This window comes from Pseudophryne corroboree, chromosome 11, assembly GCF_028390025.1.
Source record: "Pseudophryne corroboree isolate aPseCor3 chromosome 11, aPseCor3.hap2, whole genome shotgun sequence".
NCBI classification, from domain to species: domain Eukaryota; kingdom Metazoa; phylum Chordata; class Amphibia; order Anura; family Myobatrachidae; genus Pseudophryne; species Pseudophryne corroboree.
In genome coordinates this window covers 245,187,537-245,212,794 of record NC_086454.1, presented here as the reverse complement: position 1 = coordinate 245,212,794, position 25,258 = coordinate 245,187,537, and the positions used below count along the sequence as shown (strand labels likewise).

At 48.4% G+C, this 25,258-nt stretch overlaps 1 protein-coding gene across 1 annotated transcript in view; it reads left to right on the top strand.

The window, feature by feature from the left end:
- Positions 1-25,258, top strand: part of CYLD (CYLD lysine 63 deubiquitinase) — a 328,802-nt gene that overhangs the window by 16,337 nt on the left and 287,207 nt on the right. The window lies entirely within an intron of this gene.

The window sequence follows — 25,258 nt, the reverse complement described above, 5'->3', positions numbered from 1 at the left end:
AGAGTGCGCCCACACAAGAGCTTTCTTTTTCTCCCACTGCTAGTGGCTGTAGAAGAACCTCTGGTTTTGCCCTTGAACTGGACAGTCCGAAAGGACTGTAGATTAGGTTCTGAGTAAGCCTTCTTGGCTGGGGGGGCTGCAGAAGAAAGATATGTGGATTTACCCGCAGTAGCTTTGAAGATCCATTTGTCTAGTTCATCTCCAAATAAGGCCTCTCCTGTGAAGGGTAGGCCTTCCACGGCTTTCCTGGAGTCCGAGTCGACAGTCCACTGGTGTAGCCATAAGCCTCTGCGTGCTGACACTGCCATAGCAGTGGTGCGTGCATTAAGCAAGCCTATTTCTTTTATGGCTTCCACCATAAAATTTGCAGAGCCCTGTATATGTTGCAGGAGTAAAATAATTTCCCCCTAAGGCAAGGTACCTAACCCCTCAATTAGGTTGCCCGACCATTTTGCGATGGCCTTAGTAATCCACCCCATGCTATAGTGGGTCTCTGCGCCACTACAGCAGCTGTATACAAAGATTTGAGTGTATTCTCAATTCTACGATCAGCCGTGTCTTTTAGGGAGGCTGCACCAGGGACAGGCAATACAATTTTCCGTGACAGCCTGGATACTGATGCACCGGTGGATTTTCCCATTTTTTTCTATCCTTAGGAGGAAAGGGAAAAGATGATATCAACCTTTTAGGGATTTGAAATTTCCTATCATGATTAACCCACGGTTCTTCAAACAGGGTATTTAGTTCCTTTGACACAGGAAAAGTGGCTGAGGATTTCTTTTTTACATTAAAATAAGATTCCTCAGTCTCCTCTGTTACCTTATCATGGATATTCAGAATGTCTCTAATAGCTTCTATGAGAGTCTCTATTCCCTGTGACAGAGTAGCCTCCCCCACCTCTGCATCCACCTCCCCCTCCTCCATGTCTGACCCCTCATCATCAGAGTCAAACTGCAGGATATTGGCCAAAGGACGTTTTTGCGGACAAATGGCAGGGGACTGAGAAGCTGGTTTGGGTACTGAGTCTCTGTTCATAAACTCAGTCATCGATTGTCTTAAGTACTGCGTCTCTTTCTCATTGCTGGACAATTTAGTGGAAATAATAGGATTTTAATACCTACTGGTAAATCCTTTTCTCTTAGTCCGTAGAGGATGCTGGGGACACCAAAAGAACCATGGGGTATAGACGGGATCCGCAGGAGACATGGGCACTTTAAGACTTTGAAAAAGGGGTGTGCCCTGGCTCCTCCCTCTATGCCCCTCCTCCAGAGTCCAGTTATAGGAACTATGCCCAGGGAGACGGACAAATTTCGAGGAAAGGATTTATTGTTAATTAAGGTGATATTCATACCAGCACACACCACAAACACGCCGCACAACGTGGCGTTCAACAGAACCCAAGCCAACGGCATGAACCAATGTCAGCAACAGGCTGACTATAAACATAACACAACATGCGTGTAACCAGAATTAATAACTGCAGATACAGTACGTACTGGGACGGGTGCCCAGCATCCTCTACGGACTAAGAGAAAAGGATTTACCGGTAGGTATTAAAATCCTATTTTCTCATACGTCCTAGAGGATGCTGGGGACACCAAAAGAACCATGGGGGTTATACCAAAGCTCTAGAACGGGCGGGAGATTGCGGATGACTCTGCAGCACCGATCGACCAAACTTTAGGTCGTCATCGGCCAGGGTATCAAACTTGTTAACTTTGCAAAAGTGTTCGAACCCGACCAAGTAGCAGCTCGGCAAAGTTGCAATGCCGAGACCCATTGGGCAGCCGCCCAAGAAGAGCCCACCTTCTTAGTAGAATGGGCCTTCACCTATTCCTGTAATGGTAATCCGACCGTGGAATGAGCATGCTGAATCGTGTTACAGATCCAGCATGCAATGGTCTGTTTGGAAGCAGGACACCCAATCTTGTTGGGAGCATACAGGACAAACAGAGCCTCGGTTTTCCTAATCCGAGCCGTTCTGGCGACATAGATTTTCAGAGCTCTGACCACATCCAAAGATTTTGACTCAACGAAAGCGTCAGTAGCCACTGGCACCACAATAGGTTGGTTCATGTGGAAAGATGAAACCACCTTCAGCAGAAATTGTTGCAGAGTCTTCAACTCTGCTCTATCTTCATGAAAGATTAAATAAGGGCTCTTGTGAGACAAGGCCGCTAACTCAGACACGCGCCTTGCGGACGCCAAAGCCAACAGGATGACCACTTTCCAAGTGAGAAACTTCAACTCTACCTTCTGTAAAGGCTCAAACCAATGCGATTGAAGGGACTGCAACACCACGTTAAGATCCCATGGTGCCACAGGGGGCACAAATGGAGGTTGGATGTGCAACACACCCTTCACGAAAGTCTGAACTTCTGAAAGGGAGGCCAATTGCCTTTGAAAGAAAACCGATAAGGCTGAAATTTGAACCTTAATTGAGCCCAACTTAAGGCCCGCCTCCACACCTGCTTGTAGAAAATGGAGAAAATGTCCTAGCTGAAACTCTTCCGCAGGAGCCTTCTTGGATTCACACCAAGATACATACTTCCTCCAAATGGTAATGTTTAGACGTTACTCCCTTTCTGGCCTGAATAAGTGTGGGAATGACTTCACTGGGAATACCCTTCCGTGCTAAGATCTGGCGCTCAACCGCCATGCCATCAAACGTAGCCGCGATAAGTCTTGGTATACGCACGGTCCCTGCTGTAACAGGTCCTCGCGCAGAGGAAGAGATCTGGATACCAAGTCCTCCTTGGCCAGTCTGGGACAATGAGGATTGCTTGAACCTTTGTTCTTCTTATGATCTTTAGAACTTTTGGAATGAGAGGAAGTGGAGGGAACACATACACGGACGGAAACACGTATGGTGTCACCAGTGCATCCACTGCTATTGCTTGGGGGTCCCTGGACCTGGAACAATATCTCTGAAGCTTTTTGTTGAGGCGCGACGCCATCATGTCTATGTGAGGAATTCCCCAACGACTTGTGACTTCTGTGAAGACCTCTTGATGGAGGCTCCATTCTCCTGGATGGAGATCGTGTCGGCTGAGGAAGTCTGCTTCCCAGTTGTCCACCCCTGGAATGAAGATCACTGACAGCGCTCTTGTATGTTTCTCTGCCCAGCGGAGAACCTTTGTGACGTCTGCCATTGCCGCTCTGCTTTTTGTTTCGCCTTGGCGGTTTATGTATGCTACTGCTGTCACATTGTCCGATTGGATCAGCACGGGCAGATTGAGAAGAAGATGTTCCGCCTGCACAAGGCCTTTGTAAATGGCCCTTAACTCCAGAACGTTTATGTGGAGACAAGTTTCCTGGCTTGACCATCTTCCTTGAAAGTTTACCCCTTGCGTGACTGCACCCCATGCGAAGGAGAACCATCATTTCCGCCATTACTTTGGTGAAAATCCTCGGAGCCGTGGACAGACCTGAATTGCAAACCTCAGGTAAGCCTGATGCGGAGTATAAATGGGAATATGTAAGTAGGCATATTTTATGTCCACCGACAACATAAAATCCCCTTCTTCCAGACTGGAGATCACTGCTCGGAGAGACTCCATTTTGAATTTGAATTTTTTTAGGTAGAAATTGAGGGATTTCAGGTTCAGGATTGGCCTGACCGAGCCATGCGGCTTCGGAACAACAAAAAGACTTGAATAAAAGCCTTCTCCCGGTTGTGACCGGGGAACCCTGACGACAACCTGATTTTGACACAACTTTTGTATGGCGTTGCAAATTACCTCCCTGTCCGGAAGAAAAACTAGCAAGGCCGATTTGAAAAATCGGTGAGGGGGGACGTCTTGAAACTCCAGTTTGTACCCTTGGGATATTATTTGTAAAACCCATGGGTCCAGGTCCGAACGAACCCAGAACTGACTGAAGAGTTTGAGACGCGCCCCCCACCGGAGCGGACTCCCGCATAGGAGCCCCTACGTCATGCGGTGGAATTGGCAGAAACCTGGGAGGACTTCTGCTCCTGGGAGCCTGACAAGGCTGGTGACCGTTTACCTCTTCCCCTTCCTCTAGTAGCAGGGAAGGAAGAACCTCGGACCTTTCTGTATTTATTGGGCCGAAAGGACTGCATCTGATAGTGGTGCATTTTCTTTTGTTGTGGAGGAACATAAGACAAAAAGGATGACTTACCTGCGGTAAGCTGTAGATACCAAATCATCAAGGCCGTCCCCAAATAAGGCCTTACCTTTATATGGTAGAGACTCCATACTTTTCTTGGAATCAGCATCAGCATTCCATTGGTGAATCCACAACGCTTGTCTAGCTGAGACAGCCATGGCATTGGCCTTTGATCCCAAAAGGCCAATATCCCTTGCAGCTTTCTTTAAGTAAACTGCCACGTCCTTGATATAACCCAGCGTCAAGAGGATGTTATCCCTAGCTAGGGTATCTATGTCAGATGACAAGTTATCTGCCCACTTTTCAATAGCACTGCTCACCCACGCCGAGGCAATGACTGGTCTGAGTAGTGTCCCTGTGGTCGTATAAATGGATTTTAACGTAGCTTCCTGCTTACGATCTGCAGGGTCTTTAAGGACTGCCGTGTCAGGTGACGGAAGAGCCACCTTTTTAGACAAACGCGATAGGGCCTTGTCCACAATGGGGGGTGACTCGCACTTTTCCCTATCCCCCGTGGGAAACGGATAAGTTACCGGAATCCTTTTGGGAATCTGAAATCTTCTGTCAGGACTTTCCCAGACTTTATCAAATAAAGTATTCAGTTCATGAGAGGGAGGAAACGTTCTTTCAGGTTTCTATTCCTTATACATACAGACCCTTTTATCCGGAACAGCAGGGTCCTCAGTAATATGCAATACCTCTTTAATAGCCACAATCATGTACTGAATGCTCTTTGCCAATTTTGGATCTAATCTGGAATCACTATAATCGACACTGGAATCAGTGTCCGTGTCGGTATCAGTGTCTGCCAACTGGGTAAACGTACGTTTCTGTGACCCCGAGGGGACCTGAACTTGTAATAACATATCTTACATAGATTTCTTCCATGCTTGGGTCTGAAACTCAGACTTGTCCAATCTTTTACTAATACGAGCTACATTAGCATTCAAAGCATCTCCTATATAATAGCCCTGTGATTCTGTGCCTGGGTCTCTAACGCTGGGTGTGGCTAGGAGCTTTCATTGGGTTAGTGGCAGGTCTATCACACCCAGTCCACAGCTGATTGGGCGAGAAACGTCCTCCCACACAGGTTACATCCAATGGAAGGCTCTGCCCTTTGTCTGCTGTGTTTTCACAGAGCAGGATTAGCAATGGGACTGATGGAGCTGCAGCTCCAGCCCCACAACCCAGTCTCACTGCATCTGCAGCATCATACCCTCCAACAATTTACACATAAACATTGATACACATTCGAAAAGGGGGCGTGGTCATGGGTACAGCGGCGTGACCACGCCCCTTTTCCTATACTTTCAATGGAAGCTTGGAGAGTCAAAAAATGGTACAGACCATAAAAAAAAGGGACTGTACCTGCGAAAAAGGTGCAGCTGGAGGGTATGTCACTGCATCTGCAGCAAATCTCTGCACTGTAGATAGGGGAAAAAAACAATCCTTTTACTGCAGCGTCCTATGGGGGTCATTCCAAGTTGATCGCTAGCTGCATTCGTTCGCTGTGCAGCGATCAGGCAAAAACTCAGCACTTCTGAGCATGCGTATGCAGCGCAATGCGCACGTGCGGCGTACTATTACAACGGACGATGTAGTTTTACACAGGGTCTAGCGATGCTTTTCAGTCGCACAGGCAGCCGCAGAGTGATTGACAAGAAGAGGGTGTTTCTGGGTGTCAACTGACCGTTTTCAGGGAGTGTTCGGAAAAACGCAGGTGTGGCTGGCCGAACGCAGGGCGTGTTCGTGACGTCAAATCAGGAACTGAATGGTCTGAAGTGATCGCAAGCACCAAGTTGGTCTGAAGCTACTCTGAAACTGCACAACATTTTTTTGTACCCGCTCTCCGATCCCTTTGTTCGCACTTCTGCTAAGCTAAAATACACTCCCAGTGGGCGGCGGCATAGCGTTTGCACGGCTGCTAAAAACTGCTTGCAAGCGATCAACTCGGAATGACCACCAATGTCTTGCTGCCAGTCCACCTGCCCCCTCCGGCATCAACAATCCCCACTCCCTAGCCGCGCCGCAGGTGGAACAAAAGCTGCTGCGGCCACCGGCATAGATGTGTATGAAAGCGGCACAGCGGAAGGCTTTCATAGGCCTCCCTGCGCCGCATACTCTCTGAGCCCCAGACCCTGCTCTGCGTGTGATGTCACAGAAGTGCCTCCCCGCTACAGCCACGCCCAGATCCCCAGAGGCCCTGAGTCCGCAACACAGCACCTGGCTTGCCGGCCTGGAAGCCCCAAGATGGTTAATGTAGCGGATAGAGAGGGTGATATCGCGGAGGGTAATGTCTGGATGCTGAATCAATGTAAAAGGTGACAGTGTTGTGCAGTGCAGTGGGTGTGCAGTCAGGGCCGTTGCTAGAGTGTTCGGCGCCCCCCTGCAAACTATAAATTTGCACCCTCGCATACTTTACAAACACACAGCGCACATAATGACCCCTATAGTAGAGACACTTACACATGTAATGCCCCCGGAACAGTGACGCTTACACGTAACGCCCCCCCTGTACCAGTGACGCTTACACAAGTAACACCCCTTGTAGCAGTGACGCTTACACACATAATGACCCCTGTAGCAGTGACGCTTACACACGTAACGCCCCCCCTGTACCAGTGCCGCTTACACACATAACGCCCCCTGTACCAGTGACGCTTACACAAGTAACACCCCTTGTAGCAGTGACGCTTACACACATAATGACCCCTGTAGCAGTGACGCTTACACATGTAACGCCCCCTGTACCAGTGCCGCTTACACACGTAACACCCCCTGTACCAGTGACGCTTACACACGTAACGCCCCCCTGTACCAGTGACGCTTACACACAGTATGCAGCAGTCACACATACACACACACACACGATATATATATATATATATACAAACACATACATACTGTACATACATTACACGCATACACAGTCACACATACAGTATATACAGTATACACCAGAGCTGGCCAAACCAGTCCTCGAGATCTACCAACAGTTCACATTTTCCAGACCTCCTAGCTGGTGCACAGGTGTAGTAATTACTAATTAAGATGTGCTGCATTCATTCCTAACTGACATTTCTACAGATCTCCAGGAGGCCTGGAAAACATGACCTGTTGGTAGATCTCGAGGACCGGTTTGGCCAGCCCTGGTATACACAGACACTGTATATACACACACACTCGCTTTCCAGACACTTATCTAATGAAGTCTGGCTGGCCGAAGCTGTAGCAGCTCATCCTCCTGCTGCAGCATGGTCCTGTGTAGCTCCGCCCACTTTGCCTCCCTCCCGGCCACTGAATGTCACACAGGGGAGGGGAGGGGGAAGAGGAGGTTTTGTGCTGCAGGCGCCATGGGGGAGAAAAAGTTTTGTGCTTCCGGCTCCGCAGCATGTGTGACAGCAGCCGGCAGCAGCAGGGATAGCAGCAGAAGCTCAGTACAGGGATGCAGAGCAGGGAGAACGTCTCTCCTTCCTGGTGCCTCCCTGCACTGCATCCCTTTGCTGAGCGGCTAGCGCAGGCCCTGTGTGCAGTGTCAACTGACACTGCACAGCACCCTCACCTTTTACCTTGATTCAGCCAGTCACTATTGTTAGCACCAGTGTCCCAACGCGCCGCATTATAGGGAAGTAGACGCACTAAATAAGCTACAGCTCCCAGCAGCCCTTAGCACTGAAGCATTCCGCCCCTTAGGGCTGCTGGGAGCTGTAGTTTATTGCGTACATGTTCTTCCCTGTAATGCGGTGCATTGGGACACCGGCGCGAACAATAGTGACTGGCTGCTGTGCGAGTCTCTGGGAGAGCCACTGCCAAAGGGAGGACAGCAGCTTAGCTGCTGACAGGAGAAGCAGGATAAGCAGTACCCGCCCCTCCCCCACTCACAGTACCTCCGGGCCCCATCCGTGGCACCCCCACACACCCCCTCCAGCACCCACGATAGCTCCGGACCCCCTCCCCCACCTGCAGCGACCCCGCACCCGTACCTCCCGCCACACAACCGCATCCGCCCCTCCCCCACCGGGGGCAAGCCCGCAACTGCTCCTCCCCCACCCGCAGCGGCTCCGGACCACCACCCGTGGCACCCACGCACCCTCCCCCACCTGTGGCACCACCGCAACCGCCCCTCCCGTGGCACCCCAGGATCCCATCCGCCTCTTCCCCGCACCCCCTACTCCCCCAACCAAAGCACCTACTAGGTGATTCACCAGTCCCTGCGTGCGCTGTTTACGCCATTGCAAGGGGCTTCCACCCCTTAACCATTGCACACCCTTTGTTCGTGCAATATTTAACCACTCACACAATTATGACTGGATGTAATACGCCATATAATAAAAATATTGCACGCCACAAGGGTGTGCAAGGGTTAAGGGGGCGTAGCCCCTTATGACGGTGTGGAGAGCGCACGTAGGGCGCTATGAATCACCTAGTTCAATACATTTACCCAATCAGGAGTCAACGGCGCCGACACGGTCACCCCCACCGCTTTTTGCGTCTCTAATACAGTCTCCTCTTGTGAAGAGCACTCAGCCTCAGACATGCCGACACACGTGTAATACACACTCACAGACACACTGGGCTTATAGGGGACAGATCCACAGAGAAGCCTGTCATAGAGACACAGAGGGAATTTGCCCGCTCAAACCTCTGCGCCAAATCAATGGGTCAGCAGCGTTAACTAAAATGCCCCAGACCTGTAGCGCTTTTTATATTATATAATATTGCACCAAATAACCTGCCCCCCCCCGTTTTGCACCCTGATACTTGTTCAGCAGTGTGAGGAAGGACCAGCACCTATGCAGCCAGCGGAGAGGAAATGGCGCCGAGTGAGCTGTGGGGACGTAGCTCCGCCCCCTTAATGGCGCGCTTCCGTCCCGCTCTTTTATAATACAGAATATACTGGCTGGGGGGTAGGACAGTGACTGGCACTAATATCCCCTTGCCAGACCTTTTGCTGAGGTATTTTAAGCTGCCCAGGGCGCCCTGCACTCAGTAGTGCTGTGTGTATGAGCGGGAGCTTGGCGCGCAGCGGACGGACCTCAGGGAAATGCCGTCACTGAAGTCTTCTTTCTTCTTCTACTCACCTGTCTTCTGACTTCTGGCTCTGTAATTGGGGTGACGGCTGGCTGTGGGAGCGAGCATCTGAGCGTACCTAGCGATCAAACCCTCAGGAGCTACTGGTGTCCTGTAGCCAGAAGCAGAGCAATTGAACTCACTAGAAGTGGGTCATACTTCTCTCCCCTTAGTCCCACGAAGCAGGGAGGTTGTTGCCAGCAGCCTCCATGAACATAAAAAACCTAACAAAAAAGTATTTTCAGAGAAACTCAGTAGAGCTCCCTGTAGTGCGTCCAGTCTCAGTGGGCACAATTCTAAAACTGGAGTCTGGAGGAGGAGCATAGAGGGAGGAGCCAGTGCACACCCCTTTTTCAAAGTCTTAAAGTGCCCATGTCTCCTGCGGATCCCGTCTATGGTTCTTTTGGTGTCCCCAGCATCCTTTAGGACGTATGAGAAATTGGAGATTATTCTCCTAATGGAATCCAGCCAAGCGGGTTCTGCCCCGCTAGCCTGGGAGGGTGCACTGTACTTAATACACTGTAGTGAACCCCCTGGAGAACAGGAAGACTGTGCCTTACATGAAACACACTCTTTGTCTGACATACTGTGACAGTGACAGGCAACACACACACAGGAACAGGTTAAAAGCACAACTGACCCGCAAAGAGCCCTTCAAGAGAGACACACAGAGATAGCCTGGAGCCAGCCACTAGCGCCCTTATTGCTAATGCCAAGCTTAGCCGGGTCGCAGACTAAGTATCCAGATTGGGGACTTAGTACACTAGTAAGTCCCCCCCCCCCTGCTATGACCCCCTGGTACCGCTGAGGTAATCTGGAGTCTCTCCGGAGGAGCTGCGCGTCCCTGTCGGTCAGCATCTGTGTCCACTGCAGAGGGAAAATGGCGCTGGTGAGCTGCCAGATCCGCTCATGGTGAAGCCCTGCCCCTTCAATGGTGCACTGTCTTCCCGCTTTTTTATACCGGCTGAGGTAATTTTTAGTGCTTAAAATGGAGTCAGTCGCCTTTTAAGTCTGTAATCCAGTCTGGGTACTGTGTACACCCGTAGTGTACTTAGACTCAGTTCGCTCCCTCAGCACTGTGTACTGAGTCCTGAGACTCCGCCGCCCCCACTGAAGCCGTGAGTCTCTGTACCCTCATGTCGCCATAATGGCCGGCGACCCGCTAACCGGGACGCTGGCTTAGTACTAGCCACTCTTCTTTCTTCAGGCTCTGTTAGGGGTGGCGGTGTGCTGCGGGAATGTACACTTGCCGTGGTGGGGCATGCGAATAGTTCCCTCAAGAGGTAGTGTCCTGTCAGCGGGGAACAGGACCATTAACCCTTCAAGAGGTTGGGCCGTTTACCCCCCTAAGTCCCACGAAGCAGGCAGGCTGGTGCCATCCAGGCCTGTCTGAAAATAATAAACAAGAGAAAATAAATGCAGAAAACTCTTCAGGAGCTTCCAGCGACGTGACTGGATCCTCCGAGCACATTTTCTAAACTGAGTCTGGTAGGAGGGGCATAGATGGAGGAGCCAGCGCACACTATCAAATTCTTAAAGTGCCCAAGGCTCCTAATGGACCCATCTATACCCCATGGTACTAAATGGATTCCCAGTATCCTCTAGGACATAAGAGAAAATGACAAAATTGCAGATTTGGGGTGACAGAAGTGGTGACTGGGTTGTGCAAGTTGCTTGAGTGGCCTAGGCAAACTCTGCATAGACTGCTAATGCCCAGAGGCAGTCCTTCAGACATGGATCCCCAGGTGTTTCCTCCACAGGATGTCTTCCTCTCCTGAGTGCTGAGGGATGACTCTTTGTGAGTCATGAGGTTTCCACCATCTTGTTCCTCTTATAAGACGAGTTTGGACTATTTTGGCTCAGAAGTCCCCATTTTGTATTGCAGCATAAAAACGAGATTTATGGTAAGAACTTACCGCTGTTAAAAAAATCTCTTTCTGCGAGGTACACTGGGCTCCACAAGGATTAACATCGGGGTGTAGAGTAGGATCTTTATCCGAGGCACCAACAGGCTCAAAGCTTTGACTGTTCCCAAGATGCACAGCGCCGCCTCCTCTATAACCCCGCCTCCGTGCACAGCAGCTCAGTTTCGTTAACCAGCCCAATGCAGTAGCAGGTACCAGAGACGACAAACATGACTAGCCACATACACCACACACTAACCACAGGGGAGGGTGTCAGCGGCTAATGCCATACTAACCCAAAGAAGCTAAGTGCGTCAGGGTGGGCGCCTTGTGGAGCCCAGTGTACCTCGCAGAAAGAGATTTAACAATGGTAAGTTGTTACCATAAATCTCGTTTTCTGCTGCGGGGTACACTGGGCTCCAAAAGGATTAACATCGGGGATGTCCTACAGCAGTTCCTTATGGGAGGGGACGCACTGTAGTGGGCACAAGAACCCGGCGTCCAAAGGAAGCATCCTGGGAGGCGGAAGTATCGAAGGCATAGAACCTTATGAACGTGTTCACTGAGGACCACGTAGCCGCCTTGCACAATTGTTCAAGGGTCGCACCACGGCGGGCCGCCCAAGAAGGTCCTACAGACCGAGTAGAATGGGCTTTAATGGTAGCAGGAGCTGGAAGACCAGCCTGCACATAAGCATGTGCAATCACCATTCTAATCTATCTGGCCAAGGTCTGCTTGTGAGCAGGCCAGCCACGTTTGTGGACGTTTAAAGGACGGAACCACAATCTCCTGGTTAAGGTGGAAGGAAGACACCACCTTGGTTAAATAACCCGGACGCGTTCTAAGAACTGCCCGGTCACGGTGAAAAATCAGATAGGGGGACTTACAGGATAAAGCACCCAAGTCCGAGACCCTTCTAGCTGAAGCGATAGCCAGCAAAAACAAAACCTTAAGGGAAAACCACTTAAGGTCCGCAGATGCAAGAGGCTCAAACGGAGACTCTTGCAAGGCCTCCAGAACCACCGACAGATCCCAAGAGGCCACAGGTGGTATGTAAGGAAGTTGAAGCCACAACACGCCCTGAGTGAATGTATGAACATCAGGTAGGGCAGCAATCTTTCTCTGAAACCAAACCGACAAGGCAGAAATGTGAACCTTGAGGGAGGCCAGATGAAGGCCCAAGTCCAGGCCCTGTTGTAGAAAGGCCAACAGTTTGGCCATACTAAACTTGAAAACGTCATGATTATGAGACGCACACCAAGTAAAATAAGCATTCCAGACCCTATGGTAAATCCGAGCAGAAGCCGGCTTACAGGCCTTCAACATAGTTTGAACGACCGCCTCAGAAAAACCCTTGGCCCTCAAGACGGAAGCTTCAAGAGCCACGCCGTCAAAGCAAGACGGGCCAAGTCCTGGTAAACACAAGGGCCCTGAATGAGGAGATCTGGTCATTGTGGAAGTAGAAGGAGACGATCCAACGATAGGCCCTGTAGATCGGAGAACAAGGTCCGTCGGAGCCACGCTGGAGCTACCAGAAGAAGGTTTCCACCTTCTTGCTTGAACTTCCGTATTACTCTGGGCAGAAGTGACACCGGAGGGAACACGTACGGCATCCGAAAGTTCCATGGATTTGCCAGAGCGTCCACGAACGCTGCTCGAGGATCCCTTGTCCTTGCTCCGAAGACCGAAACCTTGTGATTGTGTTGAGACGCCATCAGGTCCACATCTGGAAGGCCCCACTTGTCCACAAGAAGTTGAAACACCTCTGGATGGAGGCTCCATTCTCCGGCGTGTACGTCCTGACGACTGAGAAAGTCCGCTTACCAGTTTAGGACCCCCAGAATGAACACTGCGGATATGGCCGGCAAAAGGCGTTCTGCCCACTGAAGAATCCTTGATACTTCCCTCATTGCCATGCAGCTTCGAGTGATGATTGATGTCCGCCACCATGGTGGCGTTGTCCGATTGTACTTGAACAGGTCTGTTCTGTATCAAATGCTGGGCCATTGTCAATGCATTGAACACTGCCCGCAGTTCCAGAATATTTATTGGGAGTAGAGACTCCTCCTCGGTCCACCGACCCTGAAGGGAGTGTTGTTCCAACACCGCGCCCCAATCTCTCAGACTGGCATCCGTCGTCAGCAGGACCCAGTTGGATATCCAGAAGGGACGGCCCCTGCTCAATCGCTGGTCCTGAAGCCACCAGCTCAGTGACAGACGGACCTCTGGAGACAAGGAGTTCATGTGAGATCTGATCCGGTGAGGCAGGCTGTCCCACTTGGTCAGAATTAACTTCTGCAGAGGGCGAGAATGGAATTGAGCATACTCCACCATGTCGAAAGCCGACACCATGAGACCTAGCACTTGCATTGCCGAATGAATTGACACTTGCGGACGAGATAGGAAGCATCGAATCCTGTCCTGAAGTTTCAGGACCTTCTCCTGAGACAAGAACAACCGCTGGTTGTGAGTGTCCAATAACACTCCCAGGTGTACCATGCTCCGAGCAGGAACCAGGGATGATTTCTTCCAGTTGACAAGCCACCCGTGAGCTGTCATGACCTGGACAGTCAAATCTAGAAGACACAGGAGAATCTCTGGGGAATTTGCCAGGATCAACAAATCGTCTAGGTACGGCAGGATCCTGACCCCTTGACGGCGGAGTGTAGCCGTCATGACCGCCATTACTTTGGTGAAAACTCGGGGAGCCATTGTCAAACCAAAGTGTAATGTCCAAAATTGGTAATGAAGGTTGCCCACCACAAACTTCAGGTACTGCTGATGAGACACTGCAATAGGAATAAGCAGGTAGGCATCCTGTATGTCCAGAGAGACCATATAGTCTCCAGGCTCCAAGGCCAGAACAATAGAGCGTAGATTTTCCATACGAAATTTGGAGACCATCACATGCTTGTTCAAGGACTTTAGATTGAGAATGGGCTGCGAGGACCAGTTCGGTTTCGGGACTAGAAACAGCGGTGAATAGAACCCTTTGCCTCGGTCAGGAGGGATTGTACCACCGAATGAAGAGTGTCTGCCTTCATCGAGTCCAAAGGGACATTTGTCAGGCAAAATCGATGAGGGGGACGGTTCTTGAAGGGTACGGCGTAACCTCGAGTGACGACTTCCCTTACCCAGGTATCTGAAATGGTCTTCAACCATTCCTGGACAAAACCTAGAAGTCGCCCCCCCCCCACCCTTGGATCCCCCACAGGCAGGCCCGCCCCGTCATGCGGCAGGCTTGTCAGTTTTGGAAGTAGGCTGACGGGCAGCCCAGGCCCGCTTCTGTCTGGGCTTGGCAGGTTTGGAAGCACGAGTTTGCTTTGGGTATGCCTGACCTTTTGCTTTACCTGGAGGACGAAAGGGCAGAGGGAAAGTACTTTTAGCCTTTGATAGAGTCAGTTATCTACCTTTTAACATTAGCTATATACTAATACCGTGTAGCCGTAGTGGCCGCTAAACCACGTGCACGTGCTACGCACTCCGTACGCTATTTGCATATGAAGGCCTCGCACGTGGTACGCAAATTACGTACACACGCTACGCTGGGTGTATGGAATACACACAGCGAGCGTACACACAGACAGTAACCTTTATAAACTTTAAACACAGAATATGTTCACACTGTATACCTTGGTACTGTAACACTGTAATAATGTACTGCTTATAGACCTTCTTAACCTTGTTAATGTAAAAGCTGCTTGATCGATTGAGACGCTCCGAAAACCCTTAGAAATGTAATGATAAACACACAATACCTTGTAAGGTTCCAAAACCTTTACTAACGAGATTTTAGTATGTAAAAGGGGAAAACGATTACATCTTATACACTACAGCACTAACATAAACACCTAAACAGAAATAACAGAAATTATACAATATACAACAGTTTAACAATAACAGAGAGAGAGAGTATGGCAAATACAAACAGAGAACAAGTTGGTTACAGAGAAAAACTTACACACTGGGGAATGATCGCTGCGCAGTCCTGGTCACCAGCTCCATAGTTAGTCAGTGATGAAAACCTTTTGTGGAGAGTAGACTGAGCTGATTCAGCCTGGCTGTTACTTATATACACAACATACAGTACACTACAAAGGGCCCTGCAATCTCATTGTTCATTGGACACAGGAATCTGTCCTCACATTATAACAAAAGGTCATAGGTTTGTTTGAACAGGTGGGCTGTGACTATTCCAAAATGCTCAGGTGGGAGGGAATCTCAGGTTTCCCCCCACATGTGTAATAAAACAGCAAATACTTTTAAAGTCCATAAACTTCTTTTAAACATAACTATAAGCAGGAGCGATTAATCTCTTTCAAACCAACGCCGGAATGTTACTAATAATATACTCTTCGGTTAGGTACTAAACACCACTGTTCAGACCCTGTCTGACCCTTCGTATCATGCAAAGAGGAATTCCTTTGTTCATGAACCAGTTACACCAGGCCTGGCCAACCTGTGGCTCTCCAGATGTAGTGAAACTACACATCCCAGCAGGCCCTGCCACAGTTTTAGCATTCCCTAATAGCAAAACTGTGGCAAGGCATGATGGGACTTGTAGTTTCACAACAGCTGGAGAGCCACAGGTTGGCCAGGCCTGAGTTACACTAAACATACTTACAGATATTATTAAGGAGACCATAACCTACAAAATACACTATTTGGATTAATTATGTGACAATCGAGTCGCCCGCCAGACGCACACAAACTCTACCGTAAATGCACATACCACGCGCTCGAGTGCATGTCCGTGGAGGTGCCGTCACGCAACTGCGAATATGCGCACGCACAGGAGAGAATGTGCACGTGCAGCGGGCAAGCGCATGGGGTTAGTACAAGGCATGAGAATAACGATATTTTTCGACTTTGACAGTCCACCCTTTGGCAGTCACCAATAACTGACACTTCCTAAACAGTTCAAACAGAAAAAATATATGTCATCATGTAAATACCTTTTTATGATTGGGTAAAGGGAGGAGAGGAGAAGGTGGGAAAAGTATGACCTAGTGAGACAGTAAAAGCATGTGTGTATGAAATCCATGTTTGAGGGGTCATGTATCATCGTGCCGTACGTGTTCTAAATCAAGCTTCGAGGTATTGCGAAGTATACATTTGAATCCTTCTTATCCCGTATCAAGGGTTTGTGGATGGGCTGTCAAACTCTACCGAGCTCTTTTCGGCTTCTGGTTGCAACAAATGGGGGAGCACATTTAGTTGATGATACATGAAGGGGGGAACATGTGAATGCTAATATGTGAGAATCACCTGTCGACTATGTGAGATACTACCTGGAGGTTGTAGAGATGAAGCTAAGAAACAATCGTTATAAATGCAGTCGTAAACTATGTGAGTTTAAATAAACAGTCGCCGATTGAGGTCTTGTCTGATGTCTTGTCTGATGTACATGTTGTCTGATGTCTCTCGGTACTTTTGCTATAAATAGCGAGCAAAAGCTGTTCTATTGTCCATAAAATTTACAGTCTCTAAAGTATTGGGCTATCGTAAAAAGTTAAAGTCACTAGGGATATTGGGGGCTTGTGGCATAGTTCATCAATGGTCTGTATAAAAGAGGTTGTCAAATTCTTCTTCCAAGCGGATGTCTTTGTACCTTGGAGGAAAACAAAGGAGAAACGGGTGAAAGAAACGGACCGTGGAATCACATTTTCATCACAACATGGTCTCTATCGTTGGGTCATAAATCAAATTAGTTGTTGTTATTACAGTGTCCTCGCTCCTCAGACTCATCACTCTGGTACTACCTTTACACTTCGTTAAAGTCCGAACGCATCTAAATATCAGGCCAACCAATATGACGACTCCCAGAATACACAAGAGAAATTTCCCTACGTCCATTATAATACCTTGGGTCCATTCTCCTAAACCAGAGAACCAATTTCGTGGGTTCAACCATGACACCCAACCGGTCAGCTCATTACCCACAGCAGCGAGTGTGAGATTGTGTTTCCTTCGAAACTCCCACTTTAATTGCAAAATGTCATCCATCTTTTGGTCTATGACCTCGGCCGGGTCCTCAGTGCTGTTTGTAATATACGTGCAGCACTTTACACCATACTGAGTTGCTAGGGTAACACAATACCCGCCTGTCACTGCTGTGAGATAATTGAGAATCATCCTATGCTGAACCAGCTCTGTTTTGTAGGCTTGTAACTCTTTCCCATTGTACCTGAACGTGTCGTCATACATTTCGGTGATATTGTCTAACAAGTTCGCTAGCGCAGATATATATCTATAATTTATCACTCCTCTGGCGGTACGAGTGATATCTAACGCGAGTAGGAATTGAATCCCGGTGGATTCATGGATCAGATCAGAGGCCGGATGCTCTGTCCTCTCTATCAGGTGCCGTTTAACGACGTGCTCGTAATGAGTGTGAGTATAAGGAGCTTGGGCACCGCGGTGAATGTCTTTCATTTTGTTATGGGATACAGTCATTACTTCAGGCAGTACTTTTCCAATGTAACACAATCCCTCTGAGTTTGGGGCAAGCCACTTATATACGCCTTTCTCCCGCATATGAAATATGCATCATCGGGGAGAACGTATGGGACAGAGTATGACATTACCATGTTACAAATTTTCCATGTGAAATCTCCTAACCCTAACTCTCCCATCTGTCTAGTACACGTATCAGGTTGTACGATATGTGCACAGTATCCTGGTGATACTTCTCCAACTCGCATGGTCCTACTTCCTAGAGTATACCTATACCGGAAATATTTTCCACTGTTGGCTATCTGGCGTATAAGCTCTGTGTCTATGGGCATTCTGTCGGCTCTGTGTGAAAAGGTCATGGTTTGATTACTCCATGACACTTCCCAATTTCCCGGCTTTCGGGGATTGGAAATGTTTAAGCATACTAAGGACCTATTCACATGATATTGGTGGAGCTTCAAACTAGGAGGACTAGAGATATTAAACCTCTTGTCCACCGGCCTCCCACCACTTAACTCAAGTACCTCTCATATAGTTAAAGGAAATGGTACTAGCCCTGATTTGCTATGACCTTGAGGTACTTAAGAGCATACCCAACAGTCTGTCTGGTTTAACACTTTACCCACTAAGGAGTGATAGTCACTCAATGGATGCCGGTCCATGTGGACATTAAAACTGGACTGACATTTCTTGATGCACCCATCCTCAACTATATTGTCACAGTGCCTACAGATGCAGGTCTCTTCAGCTAACAATCCTTCACAATTCCTTCTATTGTCAATGCTATCAGATCGTTTTCTGATACTCGCCTTTACTCGGTGGTTATGTTGCTCTTGGAAAACTACGCCTCCATCCTGGTCATCAGAACCCATTCCAGATCCTTTCTCGACCTCCATGGTACTCTCACCGAAACAGACTGCTCTGGTCAACATCATAGTCAACAGGAAAATCCGGATCACAGTCTCTTGGGGCAAGTCCATCTTATAGGAGGAAAAGGAGAAATTTGTAATGGGGGTACAAAAAAATAATTGAGGGGAAAGAAAAATGTTACAATGTCTTCTAGTCTTGTTGTTCCTCTTGCTCTGTTGTCATCTTAAAGGTGCTGTCTCTCAATCTTCCATACGAACATTCTGGTGATACAATATTCCTTCCAAATCTGCGATCTTTCTGTAAGGAGCAAAAAATCTTGCATTACCATTTGTCTAACTGATGTGTGACATACCATCTGTAAAGCATGAGAACATGAGAGAGAAGAGAAAAAAAAACAAACGAGAGAGAGAACAATTCATATATATGTTACCTAAAACAACAAAAAAAAAAAAACAAACATTGTCAGATCTTCCGTTCACCATCAGGCTGTCACACCATCACATCCATTGGTATCTTTGCGCAGTCTCCCCCCACCAGTATTTCCACACTCCACCCTTTTGTGCCTGGCCAGGACACACCGATGTCGGTAGGTCACACTGGGGTTAGATAGACTTCTGCAAAGACCAAGTAGCTATGTGATGTTTGAGTTCTGCCGATGAACGTCAGAGATGGGGAGAAAGAAACATTTACAGATAAATTACAAAGTTTACCCGGCCGTTCCTGTGTCTACACGGAACTGACCTCCCAATTTCATTGACTGTAACCTCAGGCTTACTATCAGTCCTAATGATCACCTTTCCTGACTGCATATTACAGGTGCGGCCCAAACTTCTTCCTATATGATCCCTGATTACAATTTTGTGTGTCATAACTCTGCTCGTGTTTTTGTCTAGGGGGTTGATATACCTTCTGTGGATCTTTAAACCTACAACTACGTGCAAAATGACCTTCCTTCTGGCAATTATAACACCTTATCACCTTTGACTTACCCACAGGGATCTGAGGCTTCTTACCTCCCTGTGCTTCCCTGTTTCTTTGGATATCATGGTCATGTCGTTGTCTAGGGGGTTGATATGACTTTTGTATATTTCTTGATCTACAATCTCTTGCATAATGTCCCTCTTTGTGACAATGATAACAAACTATTACATTTGAATTTCTCACAGGGGTTTGGGGCTTAAGCTGGTGTGGCTTCGTTGTCAGGGCTTGTCTGATTGTCACTTGCTTACTGCCCTGTGACTCCAGGTGTCTTTTGATGTTCCCTTCAATTATAACATCATCTTGTGTTGGTTCTACAATATGAGATACATTTGTTTGTGCGTGATATATAACACTGTACGTACCTGTGGACACGACCTCACCTGACCCTCCGTAAGGGGGTTTGACTACTGCCTTTACCTATTTGGTCGCGTCCACCTGGATGTCTTGTATGATGGCTGCTGGAAATGGTGCCGACCTCGTGCTGGGCTCACTTTCTTGCTTGTAATCCTGAGGGAAGTTTAACATGGAGTGCAACTTGCATGGGTTAACAGTTGTACATTTAACAGTTTTACTTATCATTGTTACATTCGTTACAATTATTCTTATCATCTATACAGTTACTAAGTGCATGTTTATCATACCCCAGTGTGCCATTCTCTGTAACCACTTTTTCTCCTGTTGCCATATTTTTCTTACCAAAGTGACAGTCAGCTGTGTAAGCTAATCCTCCTTGTATTTCACTTTCCCGTTGCCATAACTGTAAATAATCATAATGTTTGATCCGTCTCTTTGCAGATTTAATGAGACATATCCTTCTCCTTAGATTTTGTAACACCTCGGGGCTAAAACTGCCTACCCGTGGGAACTTTTCCCCGTCATGCACAGTCATTCTTTCCCATTCGTTGAAAACCTTTGTATGTGATTCATCTTGGACCTCATGGTCTGTATCACACGTTATATACCTTGCCGACCTTATGGGCCGGTTTACTAAATCAACCTGAACCAGGGTTGATCGCCCCCTACCTGAACAACTGGCCCCCATCTTTGCAGGTGTTGCTTTCACTACCTCTGACCTTCAAATCAGGGTCTTCAGCGAACCCTTACAAAAACCAAGATGTCCGGGGTAGGCCGACGGTGAAAGTTTACCGAGTACCTTCACTCACTCGCCCACGTCGACCAATACGCCCACACACTGCCTTAGCGCTGGCGTACTCAACCTAGGGCCCCTGCGACCTGAACCTCTATTTACTGGAACGTGTGGGTGTGATCCGAAGAGCACTTAACCCTTCCCAGTAAATATCAGTTGCTGGAGAATTCCTGAGTGACCAGCGAACCTCCCTTAAAATAAAAAAAATTACACAAATCACGTTAGAATGTACAAATAGCGTTTATGACCCCTCTAGCGTACGCAAATGGTACTGGGTCAAGTTACAAACTAATGCACACAATTACATGCGGTACAATCGTACTGCACATAAGCAACTAATCTTATGTGCGGAACGACCAGTGGAATCGAAAATTGTGGCTGCAAATTCCTTCAGCCAGAGCTTAATGGCCTATATGGGTACCGCACCAACCCTCCTGGTGTTGTGCTTCTTGACTCTATCTATAGCGGACTTCCTAGTCCGCTGTACCTAGACCTCCTGGTCTGTCTCTGGACCTCCTGGTCCGCTATACTCTAATGCTCTTATTTTAATATGTTTAACAAGGGATGCCTCCCAAGCCACCGCGCTGTCACTTTCACGTATGTACCTCACGAGAACTCGATTTCCTGTGGTTCCACCCAAAAATGAGAAACTTATATATATGTATACACACTCTTTCACCTTATATACTCTTTACTTTCGTTTCTGCACAGAAATCTGTCAGGTTCGGTCTGCTTTGTGTCCCCGGAGGGGGCGCTAGTGGGTCAGTGGAGGTAGGATGGAAGAAGTGAGGAAACTGGATTGGATTCCTGCGCATGTGCGCGATGTTGTTTATTAAGCAGAAAGATAAAACAATATGGCAGCAGGAATACTTGTAATAACAAACAATAAATGCAAATGAATATGGTGCAGCTTGGAAGCTGAGAGTCTATGACAATAACAGTATGACTGTATAGTTGAACAAGGAAACAATATGCTGGTATGGGAACCAGAGATTATTAAAACGTGGAGCCAGCAGAGATGATGATATTGGTAGCAAACCTGGTAGCAGATGCAGGAGACTCTGGTGAATGTTCACAGTGCAGTTCGTTAAGCACAGGCAGCTAGCAAGCCGCTTCACAGGTGAGGTGATGGAATGCACCTGGAGAGTCTCTACTGCTGAGGCTGAAGCACACTGTGGTTGTAGATAGGTTTGGAGCCAAATACAGATGCAGGGGTTGCTGATGCTTGTAGTTCCACGGAGATGTAGCAAGGTAACCAGGAACTCGGAGGAACAGGAAGGTAACCAGGAACACGGAGGAACAGGAGGGTAACCAGGAACACGGAGAATCCAGGAAGGTAACCAGGAACACGGAGGAACAGGAAGGTAACCAGGAACACGGAGGATCCAGGAAGGTAACCAGGAACACAGGGGAACTGGAGACTGGAACACAGGAACTTGCACACTGAATGTTGCAGGAGAGCTGGAGAGGTTGCTGGAACTTGTAGTTCCACAGGAACACTGGAACAGTTGGAAACTGGAACAGAACTGGAACAGCTGGGACCTGTAGTTCCACAGGTCCAATACACAGGAATATCTCTGTAGACAGAGGACTGCAAACAGGAGACGCCTGTTCACAGAATGCGACGTGTTGTCCAAGGCGATGAGACTGAGCCAGGAACTGGAGTTTAAACACCTTGGTCTGTGATGATTGGATGATCTCTGTGAGAACACACCCTGCTGGATTGGGTGTTCAGATCAGCTGTGAGTTAACTGGAGCTGGTGATTAACCGGGAGAATAACACTGTAGACAGTTAATGCCATGCACTGCTGGTTGCTGGCTGGGATCAGTAGTGCACCGGGAGTTAATGCTGTTTAACTAGAAGCACTGTATACTCCAGGCTGCTGGCTGAAACCAGTGGTTACCAAAAGATAGAACTGGTTAGGTGGAGCACAGTGAGCTGTGGGCTGCAGGAGACTGAAGACTGGAACTGCTCGGACCTGTAGTTCCACAGGTCCAATTCACAAGGAATACTCTGAAAACAGAGGACTGAAGCCAGGAAACCCCTGTTCACTGGAAGTGATGCAATGGAGACTGCGGATTCCTGACAGTACCCCCCCTTTTATGGGTGGGCACCGAACACCCACGCTGGAACTTGGAGGATCCTTGAAAAAGAACTTAGGAATACACAAAAGCAGAGGTCCTCAAAAGTCTTCCCAACTTTCATCTTCCATAGACAGATTTTCCTCGTCAGAACAAGTAGACCATTCATGGACATTTGAGACAGAATTTACTTCCTGGGAAAAGGCATAGCTAGGAAGGATAGAACCTCCCATAATGTAACTTGAATCTTCATCAACAAACTCACTTTCTCTATCGTCCTAGTGGATGCTGGGGTTCCTGAAAGGACCATGGGGGATAGCGGCTCCGCAGGAGACAGGGCACAAAAGTAAAGCTTTCCGATCAGGTGGTGTGCACTGGCTCCTCCCCCTATGACCCTCCTCCAAGCCAGTTAGATTTTTGTGCCCGGCCGAGAAGGGTGCAATCTAGGTGGCTCTCCTAAAGAGCTGCTTAGAAAAGTTTAGCTTAGGTTTTTTATTTTACAGTGAGTCCTGCTGGCAACAGGATCACTGCAACGAGGGACTTAGGGGAGAAGAAGTGAACTCACCTGCGTGCAGGATGGATTGGCTTCTTGGCTACTGGACATCAGCTCCAGAGGGACGATCACAGGTACAGCCTGGATGGTCACCGGAGCCTTGCCGCCGGCCCCCTTGCAGATGCTGAAGTAAGAAGAGGTCCAGAATCGGCGGCAGAAGACTCCTCAGTCTTCTAAAGGTAGCGCACAGCACTGCAGCTGTGCGCCATTTTCCTCTCAGCACACTTCACACGGCAGTCACTGAGGGTGCAGGGCGCTGGGAGGGGGGCGCCCTTGGAGGCAAATGAATACCTATTTTGGCTAAAAATACCTCACATATAGCCTCCGGAGGCTATATGGAGATATTTAACCCCTGCCAGAATCCGTTAAGAGCGGGAGACGAGGCCGCCGAAAAAGGGGCGGGGCCTATCTCCTCAGCACACAGCGCCATTTTCCCTCACAGAAAGGCTGGAGGGAAGGCTCCCAGGCTCTCCCCTGCACTGCACTACAGAAACAGGGTTAAAACAGAGAGGGGGGGCACTAATTTGGCGTTAGAAATATATAAAAAAGATGCTATAAGGGAAAACACTTATATAAGGTTGTCCCTATATAATTATAGCGTTTTTGGTGTGTGCTGGCAAACTCTCCCTCTGTCTCTCCAAAGGGCTAGTGGGTCCTGTCCTCTATCAGAGCATTCCCTGTGTGTGTGCTGTGTGTCGGTACGTGTGTGTCGACATGTAGGAGGACGATGTTGGTGATGAGGCGGAGCAATTGCCTGTAATGGTGATGTCACTCTCTAGGGAGTCGACACCGGAATGGATGGCTTATTTAGGGAATTACGTGATAATGTCAACACGCTGCAAGGTCGGTTGACGACATGAGACGGCCGACAAACAATTAGTGCCGGTCCAGACGTCTCAAAAACACCGTCAGGGGTTTTAAAACGCCCGTTTACTTTAGTCGGTCGACACAGACACAGACAGGGACACTGAATCCAGTGTCGACGGTGAATAAACAAACGTATTCCTTATTAGGGCCACACGTTAAAGGCAATGAAGGAGGTGTTACATATTTCTGATACTACAAGTACCACAAACGAGGGTATTATGTGGGATGTGAAAAAACTACCATAGTTTTTCCTGAATCAGATAAATTAAATTAAGTGTGTGATGATGCGTGGGTTCCCCCCGATAGAAAATTATGGGCGGTATACCCTTTCCCGCCAGAAGTTAGGGCGCGTTGGGAAACACCCCTTAGGGTGGATAAGGCGCTCACACGCTTATCAAAACAAGTGGCGGTACCGTCTATAGATAGGGCCGTCCTCAAGGACCAGCTGACAGGAGGCTGGAAAATATCATAAAAAGTATATACACACATACTGGTGTTATACTGCGACCAGCGATCGCCTCAGCCTGGATGTGCAGAGCTGGGGTGGCTTGGTCGGATTCCCTGACTAAAAATATTGATACCCTTGACAGGGACAGTATTTTATTGACTATAGAGCATTTAAAGGATGCATTTCTATATATGCGAGATGCACAGAGGGATATTTGCACTCTGGCATCAAGAGTAAATGCGATGTCCATAACTGCCAGAAGATGTTATGGACACGACAGTGGTCAGGTGATGCAGATTCCAAACGGCACAAAGGTGTATTGCCGTATAAAGGAAGAGGAGTTATTTGGGGTCGGTCCATCGGACCTGGTGGCCACGGCAACTGCTGGAAAATCCACCGTTTTTACCCTAAGTCACATCTCTGCAGAAAAAGACACCGTCTTTTCAGCCTCAGTCCTTTCGTCCCTATAAGATCATATCTGCCCAGGGATAGAGGAAAGGGAAGAAGACTGCAGCAGGCAGCCCATTCCCAGGAACAGAAGCGTTCCACCGCTTCTGACAAGTTCTCAGCATGGCGCTGAGACCGTACAGGACCCCTGGATCCTACAAGTAGTATCCCAGGGGTACAGATTGGAATGTCGAGACGTTTCCCCTTCGCAGGCTCCTGAAGTCTGCTTTACCAAGGTCTCCCTCCGACAAGGAGGCAGTATGGGAAAAAATTCACAAGCTGTATTCCCAGCAGGTGATAAT